The sequence below is a fragment of the Crassostrea angulata genome, chromosome 1 (assembly GCF_025612915.1).
Source record: "Crassostrea angulata isolate pt1a10 chromosome 1, ASM2561291v2, whole genome shotgun sequence".
NCBI classification, from domain to species: Eukaryota; Metazoa; Mollusca; class Bivalvia; order Ostreida; family Ostreidae; genus Magallana; species Magallana angulata.
The window spans coordinates 7,286,950-7,300,376 of record NC_069111.1 but is presented as its reverse complement, the minus strand read 5'-3'; positions in this window follow the sequence as shown (position 1 = coordinate 7,300,376).

The following is a 13,427-nucleotide window of genomic DNA, read 5'->3' as shown; positions in this document are numbered from 1 at the left end:
GAACCTAGACATGATTTGAGCTCAATATTTTCAAATTTGATTTTTTCATTTAATTTATTAGATTGGTTAACATGTACATGTATTATTATTGATTATTGGGAGTTGATTTTAATCAACTCTCCTATGCAGTTACTCAGGCAAACCGAAAGTGAAACAGTGTTTGGACCTAAGCACAAATCAACACCGCTGACAACATTTAGTTCTAATCAATAAATTCGATGTAATGAGTTCTTAAGCATTGTTTTTCAAGGAATCTAATTTATAGATACCTTGTAAATAGTCAGATTTTAAATGGTACGAACAATTTAGATATTTTTTGAAGTCGTACATTTTATGTATTCCTACGCCAGAGTTCAATATAGTCTCCTTCAACCAGACGCTCGGCTGTCTCCGTAAATCTCGACAAGCAGAGAATCTATCTTGCTTGTCGGAGATTAACGGATACAGCTGAGAGTCTGGATGAACGAGACTAGACTTCAATTTTGCTTGGATCCATACAATTTTTCATAACTATTTCGATTACTGATACGCAGTTTGATGGACTAATTCTTTGAATATCACACAACATGATTGATATTGGATTTTCACGAATTTCCTGTAGGAGAATTTATATTATAAAAAATGTGCGTAATTCAAATACTTATAGGAATTTACTTGACATGCATGCAAAATTACATATCGTTGATTTAAAGATAAATAATAATCGATAAAATTAACTCCCGTCAGTACTTTGATTTTTAACTAGACATCATGGAGATGATGCCCATCTCAAAGAGCCTCGCTTCAATATTGAAAAAATGATAAAGGCAATTTAAAATATTTGACATTGACATATGTCTTGGAATTTTAGGTTGGTATATGACACATAAGTCAAGCTCATTTATCTTTACCAGCAGCAACATATGGCCAATGGGAAATAACTTGTGGACTGAAACTGGATTTTCAAGAGATAGGTTATGACCTTTATATTTGATCTTGAAACTTGCCCCCCCCCCCCCCCCCCCACTTTCTCTCTCAGCAACTGATTTTTTTAAAATTCACATATAAAAAATTTAATTATCATAGAGTTCCCCCCCCCTTTTTTTGGGAGTATGTAAAAAATTAATATGAAATAAAGATCAGGATTTTGAATTTGTTTCTTTTTGCTTGTCAAGATATCTTTTGGATGAGTCTACCCCCCCCCCCCACACACACACACTCTTTCAAAAATGATGTTACGTGCCTGGTTACTTAAGACGTAAAGAAGCAAGCATGGAGAGACAAAATATAGAAATAAGTTATATATATATCTATCTACACGTTAAACAAATATGTATATTTTGCAACCATCTATTTCCTTTGTACTTAGTAGTTTTTGAATGTATCATTGTCTGTTAATCCTAAAGCTAGTCTATTTAACAAACTGATTTAAAACTTTTCTCTGTCCCAAGTTTCTGCTTTCATCACTTTTTGCGTAATATCTCGATAGTTATAAATACCTTTGCGCCCAAACTACATTCATTCACTAGAATGAAAAAGTCCAGATTGTCTGTTTTGAAACGCCCCATTTACCGCTTCAGGTTTCAATGTTCAACCAAAAACAGAAAGTCTACGGGGATGTTGCATCGCAATAACAGGAAAGTACCCCGGATGCTAACGTTAAAGAAGTGTGCGAGGTGTCCCGAGTACTTTCAAATCAAGAAAATATGTTAACATTTCCCATTTCGAATCTCCATACGATGTTTGTACGTTTCTCTTAAATTCTCCTGATAAAAACAGAAGATGTATCGAGAAATCTTGTTTTTTTCCTTTTATTGATTTGAGTTCTACTTCGTTAATAGATATATTTATTTCAGACTATAGTTTAGGTATGCTAGAGAAAAAAAATAAAGGCTTTTCACATTTATAAATGACATGTAGAAGTAGAGTTTCAAAATTATGGGGGAAAATGTTTCAATCAATAATAAAGAAATGTTGTACGAGTTGCCCTTTTTCTACATGACTGTTTTCAATGGTCATTTTGTCTCTTTTGTTGCAAGACTTCTGACTCCGTATAGAAAGAAGACAAACTCAGACAGCAGATATTGAGTTATTCACAAATGACCAATAATTGAGTCGGCAATTTTAATTCGGCTAATATTTAATAAGATAATATTAACACCTGTTTGTGTTTATATATCTATTTCTATATTCAATTCGTTCCATAGTAAAAAAATCCGAGGGCGAAGCTTTTAGAAGCTTATAAATTGTAATGATGAAAACTAAACCATGATGTTATCATCAATATTAGTCCTCTTGTTAATATATAGTCAAATAAATGTTTAGAAAAATATTTAGAAAAAAGAAATAAACTTAATTACGGATATTCTTGTTTGCTAACAGCACTGCAAAACTAAGTACTTTGTCAACTTTATCTATTAAGTCGAAACGAAATGGGAATTTTACATAACAAACGACTTGACCTATAGGTCGGTATTGATTTCTGTCTGTGTAAAAAGCATATCGATTTTCATTCCACATCTTCATTTTTGGCCATCCACAGTGAACTCTTAATGACTGAAAAGTCGTTGTCCGAGCAGTATGAGTTAAGTACGTTTTTTTTTTAAAAATTATATATAATCTTCAAATTTATTTTAAGATTACTTTCTACAAAGGATACATGTTCTTTATATGCGTTTATTTATTACCAAGGACATATTAGCAACTATCGAAGGTCTCGCGTGACACTATTTCAAAAGTCATACACCCTTTGACTCTTTGCGACAAATAATGGACATCGCCTTAGTTTTTCCAACAGAAACAGCAGGAAGAGTGATGTTCAAAGATGTAGAAAGATTTTCACTATCATCATTCACTTTACATTCATCTGATCTCTCTTCGGTATTAACAGCTGTATTCTTTCTATAAGGGGACGTTCCTGATGCCGCGATGGCAACGGGGACGGAAATCTCTAACTGATCCACATTTTTGTCTAATCTGTCATTTCCTATCAATTTTCTAGAAAGGCAAACGCAACAGTTTTTGCTCGGCATTATTTTTTTACGTGGCACCTGTCTTGTGTAACACGGAGTGAATGGTTCTTGTCAAAGCGTGCTTACACTAAGGTATAGTTCCGGTTGATTGCTTTTATATGTACAATGAAGTTAAGGTTATACTTTTTTCATCAAGGAAGAAGATCGAAGTGGAACATATAAAATGCACAATTTTGCATAAAAGATAATAAAACGGTGGTTATTAATGCCATTTATTTTTAAAAAGTGTGCACACGGATGGAACAAGGGCACAAAAGGCATCATCTGTAAAATAGCCAGCGGTTTAACCCTATGAGCAATTCAGAACTTTCACTTAATGATGTAAATATCGATCACTATAATAGAAATCAGTTTCCGAAACGTTTGTCGGGTTTTTGCAATATTCGACCCAAGGACCGGGGTTCCCCCCAAAAAATTCTATCTTTATTTCTTTGAACAAGACATCTAAGATTTTTTAGGGGCATGCAGGCCGGTCCTGAAGGATATCCAAGCCGAACACCATGCAGAAATAAACCATTTTACTTCGAAAATGCTCTTTTAGCCAACTTTGAATATTGATAATAAAATTGCAAGAGCAATATGATTGGTTCAAAATGCAATTTCGAAAATTTAGAAATATGTAAGATAAATTTAAAAGAAAAAATTAATTTTCAAACGTGATAAGAATTGATTTAAGGAAAAGGAGTCGTAGATGATTCTAGAATCTATAGTATTCTTTTGAAAAACAGAGCTATACATCTTAAAGGGACATGGTCATGATTTTGGTCAAATTTTATTTTTCTGTTTTCATTATTTACAATGCTTTAGGAATGCATTTCTAATGATCAAATGAAATTTGGGTGCCAGTCTTTGAGTTTTAAGCAAGATACAGCGCTCGCAATTCTTCGTCATGTAAACAAGGCTCGTGCCCTGCTTTTGTTTACATAGGTTTAATATTCCAGTAAAAATCTTTTTTAAACTGATTTGTCTATTTTCTTGTTCATTTAAGCATAAATAAACAGTTCCTAACGATTAACACATTCATTTTGTGTCTAAAACTAGAATTTTCACTTCAACAATCAAAACGTAAACAAAAGTTTCGTTTACATAGCGAATAATTGTAAGCTCTGTAACTCACTTATGACTCGACAAATGACACTCACATTTTGGTTGCCTTTTTAAAATGCCTTACTGGAGCATTGTAAACATTAAAATCGAAAAAATAATTTTTGACCAAAACCGTGACCATGTCCCTTTAAAAATAGAATTATGGAATACTAGTTTAAACATTAAGATATATTTATTTTTTTTCACAACCCTGGCACAAAGCATCTAAAAAGAAACCTGGTCTCTTAAATACTGATAAATGTATTTCGAAGTAAGGGTGCAAAAAAATATCTAACCCAAACCCCACTTACTGGGCCATACTGTGCTTAAAATCCTTTTGGATGAAGTGAAAAATACGGTTTTCAGAGTTCGTTCAGGTTTCGTTAATTTATTGCCAATGATACTTACACACGAGTACATTTTGAGATTATATATTGCACTTCAACGAACATTTAATTTCGTGAACATACTTTATATTTAAAAAAAAACCCACCAAACTTTGCATTTGCATTTTAATTAAATCGTTTAACATATCTTTACAAAAACAGCCGAAATATTATACTATATAAAATAAGTATACACATTATTAGTAATTGGTAAATTGTATTGATAGGATGCTTTGTCATATCTCTTATATGCCAACCCCCCCCCCCCCCAAAAAAAAAAATAAATATATATATTGCCGTTCCCACCTCATAAATTCATTTCTTTCTCCACCCCCCTCCCCCGCCTCTTGCTTTTTTGTGTGTATTTTGAAAAATACTGGGTAAAATTAATCAGAGTTATCTTTCTTTGTGTATTAAAGCTTAAAGTTCCAACGTTAAAATCAAATAATATACATATCTTGAAAAAGGGAACTTATTTTAATAGAAGAAAAAGGTTAAAGAGGAAAATGATTACTCAAAATTAAAAGAGATAAAGCGAAAGCTTACTGAACCATTAAAAAACTACAGGTTTCCCTCTTCAATCAGAAGAAGTTGTGAACAAATGGAAGGTTGAAGAAAAGACGCCAATCAGATATTGAACAAAAAGCACAAGAAGTTCTTAAGAGAGGAGAAACAAGGAAGACGTCGATGTTACATCAGAGCATTCTGGAGAGGATTCGGTTCCGTTATTGGTCATCAAAAATGCAGACAAAAGAGCCATTTTATGTTTGGAAAACATTAAATCGGTTGACATAGGTGAGTTTCTGGAAATTTAGATCAACACAAAATTAAAAGGGTTCCTAAACAAGATACCATTCTTAAGATTTTGTAAGAAATTGCTCATAAAGAATTGATCCAATCTTCTATGTTTGTGTTTCATCAGTCATTATCCTAAGAAACTTGATATTCAAGAATATAAGCTAATATCAATGTAGGTAAGTCGCCTTCTAACAACCAGAAAAAGTTTAAGCGTTGTTGAAGTTTCCCAATACCATGTCTCAGGAGGAAATAATTGTGTCAAATCATGTTCGTCGATTTTTCAGAGAGCATGACCACAGGGGCCAAGCCCGTTTTAACATTAATTTCAATGTAACCATAAACAAAGAAAGGGGTCGAACTCTGACCCAGATAAAAAAACTACCAGCTCGCGTCAAAAGCCTAATAAACTAATTATTTTTTAAAACACTTGAAATATGCATGTATTTTTCAGAAAAGTAATGTCTGAGATACACTCATGCCGAATTTCAAGTTGATGGGTTTTAAAATAGCGGAGATATACGTCATTATTCTCTCGAAGTCGGCAGTTTATTTTTACTCGGACATTTACCGGTCGAGGGCTCACGATGGGATTTTGCCTATGACCACACAGTATTGCAACAAGTCGATAAACATTCGCACTAATCTTTTAAAATCTCACATCAAACGCACGCTACTTACATCATTACCGATAATATTCCTTAAATACTCTCCAAACTGAACTTTTATTCTGCAGCCACATCAACTTCTGACCAGACCGGCCATTTTGACGTCTTCGAGAAAGACTGATTCTGATTGGACCATCAGGAATATCAACCAATGAAATTGAGTTGAACATTTTTCTATCACAATGGCCGATCTGGTCAGAAGTTGATGTGGCTGCAGAATGAAAGTTCAGTTTGGAGAGTATATAAAGAATATTATAGGAATTTAATGATGTAAGTAGCGTGCGTTTGATGTGAGATTTTAAAAGATTAGTGCGAATGTTTCTCGACTTGTCGCAATACTGCTGTTGTCATATGCAAAATCCCATCGTGAGCCCTGGACCGGTAAATGTCCGAGTAAAAATAAACTGCCGACTTCGAGAGAATAATGACGTATATCTCCGCTATTCTAAGACCTATCAACTTGAACTTCGGCATGATTGTAGCTTAGACATTACTTTTCTGAAAAATACATGCATATTGCAAGTGTTTTAAAAAATAATTGATTTATTAGGCTTTTGAAGCGAGCTGGTAGTTTTTTTTATCTGGGTCAGAGTTCGACCCCTTTCTTTGTTTATGGTTACATTGAAATTAATTTTAAAACGGGCTTGGCCCCTGTGAGCATGACTTTTTACCTTGAAAAATTTCATAAGATTTTGCACTGGGTCTGACTTGCTGCTAAAAGACAAAATTAAAAAGAGTCTTTTGTGAACGTTCAAGGTTTGGCGCGCCGCCCTGTTGCCCATACTTGCTCGTGATCTCTTGAAATTCCAAAATCATACGAACATTTCCCTTGTTTTAGAACGAAATGTTTGACAGTGCGAAAAGGCAAACTCATAACGATTTTTTAAAGTCGATAATACGACTTTTTATTTCAAAATAACGACTTTTATTTATTTTTTAACATTCATGTAGAAAATACATGATGTGAAAATTAACATTTATTCCATTGGCTGAAATACTGTTCGGTGCAAGGGAGATAATTTTCTGATGATCGTTTTTACGTACAACTAAACAATTTCCATAGATTTTAAATCTTAAAAGGTGAGAATACAATGGCCATTAGTGAAATCCAGGCTTTAAGTTAACAAGTTGAAAGCAATATTCATGAACATCTCTTGAAATAATTTGCTTTTTTCTTTTTGTTTTGATAATATGAATACCAAAACAAATTGATACGGTATAGCTTATATCAGTACACAAGTTTGTATATTAGATATGGTTAAACTAATATCAGTAAAACTGAATGATACTGAAAGCAATTGTATTACCTTTGATTTAGTCTCGCTTACCGCAGACTCTCGCTCTCGAGACTTGACTCGCACGATTCAAGTCTCGAGAGCGAGAGTCTGCGGTAAGCGGACTTATATCGCACGAGTCAAGTCTCGAGAGCGAGGGTCTGGGGTAAGCGAGACTACCTTTGATTTTACTATTATAATAGTGATGCAACCCTATCTAAGATCTCTTTTTACCTACTTAAGTCGATCTAAAGACGGTAAGCCTTTTTTGCCGGCTGATTGTTTTGTGACACCATAAGAGGACAAGATCCAGTCAAGGAGAAACTTCAACATCCGGAAAAGACACTCTGGTTGTAGACAATGAGCAAAGTTGGTTTCATATAATTTACATAAAGATTATTAAAAAAAATGAAATAATTGATCGTCAAATGAATCATACAATTAAAACAAAAACGATAAATGTAGAACATAATGATAGTATTACATATTTCAGAGTGCATCCTTTTTAGGAATACATATTTTCATACAGACTGTAATACAGTTAATTTGATTTCATTGTAACAAAAATGTATTTTATTAAATAAATAAAAGCCTTAGGATTTAACCAAAAGCAAATCATAGGTTGACCATTTCCACATCATCTACAAAACTGAAGTGTCCTTATATATATTAACGAAAGGATTTTAAGATGATATTATTTTCTGAATCTAAATTAGTATGTGGTTTATTTCAAGATGAATCTTGTTTTCCAAAAGTTGTCAAAGTATATAATTGTTCCATACAAATAAATCATGGGAGGATTCCGGTAATGTAGCTACCAAATTAATAAACTTTAATTTGGTATCACAGACGGCCATAGTGTTAATTGAATGATAATTTTTCCTGTTAACAAATACATTTTCCTCAAAAGACGGGGACTTAATTCCAACATATGTTCCGTCTATTGCGCTTCTATATCCCGTCTATCCCGAGAAACATAACCAAACTAAAATGAACAGTGTTGTTAAAAGAAGAGGAACTACCATTTGTCTTGGTTAATGCTATAATTTGTTTGCAACAGCTTTTTGCGATTGCTATACTTTTTACCCTTCGTCCGAAGTTTCATTCATTTTCAATGATATTATGATAATTTTAACATTCACGTATAAATGATTTGGGTGTTGATAATCAACAGTTGTACATTATTTGTTGAGAAAGTGTCCATACCATGTTAGTTACAGTATAATTTAATTTCATGGCCTCTTGTTGACGTTCTTGCCATGCTTGATACGCGTTTTTGTTATGAATGAATCGGGTTGAATGGAAATGTTATGCTTTCTTTGGGTATATATCAGTTAATGTTACATTGTACTTAATTACTTATACCTAAAACAAAGTAAGGAATATTTCCAAATGTACCTATTGCAACAATTCTACTTCATCAACACATTGTCTCACTGTTAATACTAACGTAAATATTTCAATTACGGAAATACTTCTTACAAACACTTAAGCTGAAGCGAGCTTTTCTGATCAATTTCTATCCGTCCGTCAACATTTAACTTCTTTCCACAGGTGCTTGACGACAGGACTGACCCCCAAGTATCTACACCGGGACTTTACTAATTTTTCTCTTAAATTACATTTTTATGACATATTTATAATCTAATGTATACAATCATTGCAAAACATTACCTATTACAAACACTTTGATAAAAAATCATATCCCCTCAATATATTAGAGAACAAGACTGCTAACTTCGTCTGCCAGCCTAGAGGACCTGCCGATGAATGATTGTTAAAATGTGCTATCAAACTACATCTACCCGTAAAAATGGTGAACTAATGTCGTAGCCAGATAATTCCCTTCCCTGAGTATCGTCATGCCATGCCCATGTAAATACATTTATTGGGTTAATTGGTTCAATTTGCAAAATTTGAACCGATCCATCTTCAGTTCTTCATGATACGAGTTATCTGTTTTGCGATAAAACACCACAATTTGGATTTTGAAGTAAACAAACAAAGTCATAATTTGCAAGTATTTTGTCTGTATGCGACTATTTCATTTCAAGTAAAACGGCAAAATGTCAGGAGCAATGTCAGAATGGTGTATATTACAATAAAGGACTATACATATATAATCAAATAACTTGCCCCCCCCCCCCCCCCCCCCAATTTAACCAATTCTTATGTAGAATCGTATTAAAATCAAATCTTTATCCAACATTATACAGAGGTTATCTAACATATTAGACTCAACATTAGTCATTGTCCATGACCTGTGCATCTATGTCGTCACTTAAGTAAATTTGGTTTGCAAAATTAGATAACGTTATTTTTTCCTTGATATTTTGCCTTTGTAAGTATAGAGCGCAGGTATATTATATTTTATCATATTATATCATTAAAGGTTGCAAATCCACCCACTAATGCAATTGAAAATGTGTGCAAATGTATATCATTTAGATGTCAAGGTAGTACTTATATCCCATTTTTTTGCCATATTATTAGAGGTTACGATTTTTGATAAATCTAAAATTATATCATTAGCGGACGGTTAGGTTGTTCGTTAATGATAAAATTATATCATTAGTGGTCAACATCTTGACCACAACAGCAACATTATATCATTAGTGGACGGTGTATCATTAGAGGTTGCTACAAGGCTTATTGTTTTTGTACGGTTTCTTCTTTCTCGCCTCTGAACTTGTCCATCGCGTTTCTAAGAGATGGCTGTACAGAAATGTGCAAAACTCTGTGATATGATAGGCCTGCAGATTTAATTGTGCACCCTTTTTTTTTAATTTTTTTTTTAAATTTGAGCTTGTTGAGCTATTTGTTTTTGGGATGTGGTCCTAAGGTAAGGGATCTATCTTTGAGTCCTGTAGGAAAAATTACACATTATATTGTAAATAGTTATAACTTGAAAACCGTTAAAGATATTGATTCTTCAGATACATATATTGAGTGTTATGGGTAATATATATCTAATAGTATATTAGATATGGAACCTTGGTTCATCCCCCACCCCAAGGTTTGGGAAATTACTTCATATCTTTTAAACCGTCGAAAACCCCGCCCCTAAACCATAAATATAGTTCTCTGTGTGATGGGGTATCATATGGTATAGCAGGTTAGGTCCATATAGGGTGGTTCCGTTCCCCCTGACACAGGAAGTGCCCTAATATATCAAAATCCGTCGAGACCACCACCGCAAACTATGTATATTCTTGTTTATTTTTGTGTTAAGGGGCACCATATTGTATGAAGTTCATTTGCCCCGGGAGTGATCCTGAACCTCCTCGAACAGGAAGTGCCGAAATATCTTGAGTAAGGGTGCAACGATAAACCGTGAGACGGTATATCACGGTACAAATATGCTACGGTTCAATGTCACGATACTGTAGGCTATACCGCGGTTCGGTATTTTGATCCGGAAAATTTTTATCTGTCCGATTCGGTTTGAAAATTATATTTTCAAAATGGCTTCCGGTGTTGAAAAACGTGCTTCGCATTATCTAATTTTGCCCCTTGCTACAGTGCATCCCATAAATCTTCGATATGGTAGCATTTTGGGTTTTATAGGATAAACGAAATTGGTTAACAAAGTTCCAATATTGAGTGTTTCTACATGTAAGCACTATTTGGCAGACGTTTAACCTTTTCCTGCATACAAACGACATGCGTATTGCACCTCGTAAAAAACGGCATTATCCGTGCATTTGTTTGTTGTCGCAAGAAATTAATGCCAAACTCTTAGATGCGCAAAAATGCAATTAAAATTATATGTCATTAAATATTTTGCTTTCAGAAAATTCATCATCTATAATAAGAGCATATTAAATAATTAAATTGTTGTCAGTGTTGAAATAACGATATTGATGTCAACATTAGATTTCTACCTTGTGCAGATTATGTTGACATTCTGATAAATATACAGCTGATTAGGAAAAATATGTGGGAAAAATGATAAAGCTAAAAAATAGAGATTAAAAAATACCAAAGTATGCGTAATTGTTTCGTATCGTATCGTATTGTCTGTGTCGTGATACGTATCGTATCGTGAGGCAATTGTATCGTTGCACCCCTAATCTTGAGAACAGTTGAGATCCCCACCATATGTAATCTTGTTCCTTAGGTCATGTCGGTTCACATGACATACAGTAAATGGCCCCTTTGGAACATCACCAATTACAGAAATGGAAATAATCAAGTATTAAATCTTTTTTGTTTGTAAAGGTTGACCCACGCGGGTAATCCTTACCCCCAATGATGGCCTCGTTTGTTTGGGTCTTTATAATCGCCGGCCCCCGATTATATTTACATCTTGTTTATAGTTTTTAACTGTATATACTTGCTGATAAGGCAAGTAACAACATTGTCTTTGTTTGTAATTATATTATATTAATTGCATTTTCAAAGAACTAGATTTCGATTCTACACATGGTAATACTACTTACACCCGTACAGGTAGCAGCCTTTCCAAGCAGAAAAATACTTTAAAATCATAAATCGGTTATGGATATCTTTAACAAAATGAATTTGAATTCACAAACGTCCTTACAGAGATATATAGCAGGTTCCAGTAAATGTTCTACCAAACCTCTCTATTGACTCCTTACTAAAATTCTTACAGTAGTGAGGGAGAAACTTCAAGAGTACTGTACAACAATATACTACAGAAGTGGTGTGAATGAATCAGATGAGGATCCTAAAAAACTCAATTTTTTTTTTTTAGAAAAATCTTACCTCAATGACATCAAAACGTACGATTTTTCATCGCTTTATACAGCCATGACAAATTAAAATCTAGGCTTTTTTGGTATTATTGACAGTCGTTTCTTAAATAAAAATGGGGTTCGTAAAAATGCTTACCTTGTCATTGGAAATCTAAAAAAAATATTTTGTTAAAAATAGAGAGGTACTCTGAAGTTGACATTAAAGAGATGATTGAGTCTCTGATAGACAACATCGATGAAGTTTTTGTTTTGGAAATATAGTCTCCCAAAAATCTGTTGAAATTCCCATGGTTACCAATTTTGCCCTAGTGTTAGCAGACCTTTTTTGTATTCTTATGATGCAGAATTTATTCAAAAACTTGTACGTGAAAAAAATTAATCAACATTCAGTTATATCGACAACGTATTATCAATTTAATTAACAATTGTTATTTCCATTCTTACGTCGACTAGATATATCCTAATGAACTTGAAATAAAAGATACCACAGAGTCTGCGTCATCAGTTTCATATTTAGATATTTTTCTGGAAATGGACATTGATGGTAACTTAACAACAAGACTTTATGATAAAAGCGATGATTTCAATTTTTCTATTGTCAACTTTCCTTAGTTATGTAGCGATATACCTTTATCACCTTCATATGATGTTTTTATCTCTCAGTTAATTCGATACGCAAGGGCATGCTCTTCGTATGAACAGTTTTTAAGGCGAGGCAAGCTACTGACAAACAAGTCAATAAAACAGGACTATCAACAGTCTCGTTTGAAGTCATCTTTTCGTAAGATCTATGGTCGATACAACGACTTTGTCAGCAAATACAATCTTCCATTGGGTCGCATGCTGACTAACGTTTTTCATTCTAATTGTTAGACCATTATCAATCAACTAATTGTCAACGGACTTTTCCTGGGTTTTTCTTCGATTACGACAAAGAGCACACGGCGGATGTGACCGGTCATCAGAGGATGCTCACTCCTCCTAGGTACCTGATCCTGCCTCTGAGATTTTCCAGAGGTCCGTGATTGCTCTGCTCTATATTATTGATTGAATACCGAATTGTCCAAGAATTTTTCTCCGTTTTCCCGATCAAAATATATTCCCCAAATTACGATATTTTCCCCGATAATGACATTTTTCCCCATATGACATTGGGCGCACGGCGGGTCTGACCGGTCAGCAGAGGATGCTCTCTCCTCCAAGGCACCTGGCCCAGGGGCCATGAAACTTAGACGAGTCTCACTTTTCCACTTTACATTCCTTTTGTAAAAGTGAGACTGAGATCAAAAGTGAGCTTGTCTAACTTTTATGGCCCCGGGGCCTGATCCTACCTCTATCTTTTTTGGAGGACCGTGTTGCTCTGCTTTGAATTTGTATTTCGTTTTATGGATTTTTGAGATGGTTGACGGTTTGTTATTGTCATTTGTTCATACAGGTAAGAAGTCTGCATCCCAATTACCTCTTTATGATTACAAAAAGGATTTAC